Source organism: Astatotilapia calliptera, chromosome 3 (assembly GCF_964374335.1).
Source record: "Astatotilapia calliptera chromosome 3, fAstCal68.1, whole genome shotgun sequence".
Classification (NCBI taxonomy): Eukaryota; Metazoa; Chordata; class Actinopteri; order Cichliformes; family Cichlidae; genus Astatotilapia; species Astatotilapia calliptera.
The window spans coordinates 47,953,420-47,957,248 of NC_137424.1; positions in this window are offsets into that span (position 1 = coordinate 47,953,420).

Here is a 3,829-nt window from a genome sequence, read left to right on the forward strand (position 1 = left end):
TGTTGAAGCTGCCATTTTTAGCATCTACATGGATGTTAAAATCACCCACAATAATTATTTTATCTGAGCTCAGAACTAAATTAGATATAAAGTCTGAGAAATCAGACAGAAACTCTGTGTAAGGCCCAGGTGGACGATAGATGATAACAAATAAGACTGGTTTTTGAATTTTTCAGTGGCGGAAAACGTGGACAGGGCTAAGCATCAGACTTTCAAACTAATTAAAAGTCTGTCTTGGTCTTTGGTTGATTAATAAGCTTGTGTGGAAAATTGCCGCCCCCTCAGCCTGTGCTTCAAGGATTCTGATTGTTAGTATGACTTGGTGGTGTTGATTCAGTTAAGCTAACATAATCATCCTGCTGTAATTGCAGTGCAATTATTTGCAGTGTATTCAAAATAGCTAGATTTTTCATTTCACAGTACAATACACATTTTCTCACATGCCCTCTTAATGTCCATTTATACAGTGGCTACAAAGTGTACACGCTCAGGGCGACCGTGGCTCAGGGGGTTGGGAAGCGCATCTGTAACCGGAAGGTCGCCGGTTTGATCCCTGGGTTCTCTGTCCTGGTCGTTGTGTCCATGGGCAAGACACTTCACCTACCGCCTACTGGTGTTGGCCAGAGGGGCCGATGGCGCAATATGGCAGCCTCGCTTCTGTCAGTCTGCCCCTACAACTGTAGCTTGCCTCCACCAGTGTGTGAATGTGAGAGTGAATGAATAGTGGAATTGTAGAGCATTTTGGGTTCCTTGAAAAGCGCTATATAAATACAATCCATTATAATTATTACTCCTATTTATTTAGGGATGGGTATCGTTTAGGTTTTATCCGATACCGGTGCCAAACCAGTACTTTTGAAACGGTGTCGGCGCTTAAACAGTGCTCGAACCGGTGCTTAAAGAATGGAGAACATTCTTTAAGCACTTTTTTGTAAAAAGATAACAATGTTAGCCTTTTTTGCAGCTATAGGGCATATATGGTATCACTCTTGGCTGGAAGCAGTGCTTAAACAATGGAAAAAACACAAACTTTGTCCAAAAACCTCTCATGTTTAACTGTTTTCCACTTTTTCTTTGGTCATTTTAGCCTTTTTGGCCAGGGTGAAGGGAGTATCTGCCATCAAACAAGAAGACAGCCGCATGTAACTACGACGGTGTTTGCTAGTTCACCTTACATGCATTAATTTAATAACGTGGTTAGCCTATTCAATGTAAATTATACACGAACAACATTAAGCTACGCAGAGAAGAACGGCTGCTGCTGCATCATCATCCGTCATCATTTCTGCTACACTGGCAGGGCTAGGGGCCAGGACTCTCCTCTTCGGGTTTTGGGAGATGTTGCTAACTCTGTGTTCGATAACAGGCACCACACCCGCAGTAGATCAGTGTGAGGTCTTGCAGCAAGCTATCAAATACAGTTCATTTCTCGGCTTTTAAAAAAAACGCTATGCGTCACCAGTGGCGGTCCTAGCCTGTTTGCCGCCCTGGGAGAACACTCCATCCATCTTCGATTGGTTTTAATTTTGCACTCCAGTATGAACACAAATCCCCCAACTTGAGGATCAGCACAACATAACCTAATAGACCTACACCTTAGTTCACAGATTCACTTTGTCTAAAGCAGGGGTCGGCAACCTGCGGCTCCTAGTGCGACTCAGCGTAGTTTGGGAAAATAAATTAGAATATTTAGCTGAAGTGTATTTTATTTATGTTAGTTCTTTTTTAACTTGTAGTTCTAGAAATATAAAAATAAAATTATATTCTATTATTTTTTCATCGCTCAAAATAAGAGTCACACTTGCGGAAGCCGGTATACCCGCCGAAACGCCGTGCATTTATCGAGACTTTCAACCCCAGGTAGGCCAATTATGGATCTTTGGATCCACATTATGTCAGCAGCTATTCTCCACTGTGAACTATGTTAAAAACAAACACCGCTCACGCCTCACAGATGACAGCTTACAGTCCTGCCTAAAGATGAAGTGACTTCTTACAGATTTGCAGACGCTGTGCGCAGACTGCGGGTGTCGCTCAGCTCCCCTACAGCGGCGCTGCAGACCACGCCCCACCACACACATTAACCAGGTAAAATACATATTTAGGCAGAATTTTACAAATATCTATTTTTCATTTTTTAGCAGCAATAATTCTTTTTTTTCCAATTATTTTTTAAAAGTCAGGTCAAGGCTCCAAAAGCCCAAAGGCGATATATAACAGTTTTTGTTTGCTACATGGATCATTTTAGTTCAGCTGGGTGTCTTTCCTTTTGTTATATTTTTTTAAGAGTTCAAAATGTGTTAATTACATAAATAAAATGTCATTTTCTCTGTAGCACTTCATGGATTTCATAAGAAACACACCTTGTTTGTTCACACAAAGCATAAAGGTAAAAAACAATATATACAGTGTTATCTTCATTTTAGATGTGAAAAAGTATTTGCGGCTCCCAGTGTTTTCTTTTGCGTGGAAACCGGGTCCAAATGGCTCTTTGGGTGTTATAGGTTGCTGACCCCTGGTCTAAGGCGAGAGAGTTATTCCCATACAGCTTATGACAAAATTTGATCCGAAGTGATTGATGGCCCTAATCACGACCTTTTGACCTCCCGCCCCTCCCCTCCGTGGGAAACCCCCCGCGTGACGAATCGTATCCGGAGAAGGGGGGGGTGGGAAACCCCCCGCGTGACGAATTATATCCTGAGAAAGGGGGGCGAACCCCGGAAGCGCGCCATCTGTTGCTAACCGTATCGAATTGCACCCTGAGAAAGGAGGGGTGAACCCGGAAGCGCGTCATCTGTTGTTGGGAAAAAAAGTTTTTAGAGGGAGGGGGAAACCTCCGGAAGAGCGCCATCTGTTGGAGGGGAATAAAAAAGCAGAGAGAGGAGTCCGTCACAATTTCTAAGGCACAGACACAAGATGGATTTCCTTCTGCAGCCCCGCAGCGGTCCTGTGTCCGATGAGATCTGCTCTCCCAAAGAAGAAGGTTTTGAATATGACATATTCAAATACAGCATATTTACTATGGAAGGCATCGATCCGGACCTTATGACCCTACCGGAAATACTCCGGAAGTGTCTAGTCATTTTCAGACCTGTTGCATCATGTTCCAGCAGCTGATTCTGTGATGTATAGAGAGACAGAGCGGATGTAATTTTACTTTCTTAAGCTGCACCGGCGTTTGTAATGGAAATAAAGAGTGACTTCCTGTAGAGATTTCAATAGTATTTTATTTTCCTATAATACAGACGCTGTAAAAAAAAAAAAAACAAAAAACAAAAAAAAAACCTTTAAGATACACCATAGCTTGTGATGAAAAGAAGAACTTTCTATCCGCTTGTAACCTACAGGCTGCCTATGTGTAAAAAATTGAATACTACTTTTCCTTTTGAGAGTCCTTTTTACAAGAGACTGAAAAAACAAACCATAATTGCCGCGACAGGCGATCTTGTATATATGAAACCACATATATAGAAACTATCCTCCCTTTCAGTTGTCTTTTGCACTTCCATATCGCAAAGCAGTTACTGTAGGTTATTTTCTGCTTATGCATTAATGTAATTAATTAACTTATTTATCCTTAAGTAAGGTAATGACTTGAGTTCTAATGCTTTTTGTCTCTTGAGTTAGCTGTCAATGTGGGGTTTTTTTTCCCCTTTTGTCCAGTTAAAGCTGCCTTTCATTCTTCAACACAGCTTAAACTCTAATAGGTAAGCTTTCTTGTAATTTCTTAGTTCTGCAGGCTTCTTGAAAGACATCCGAGACTCTTCTTTGAATGCTGGCTGCCTTTTGTTTTGTTTTCTGTCAAGATGATCCCACACTGCTTCGATTA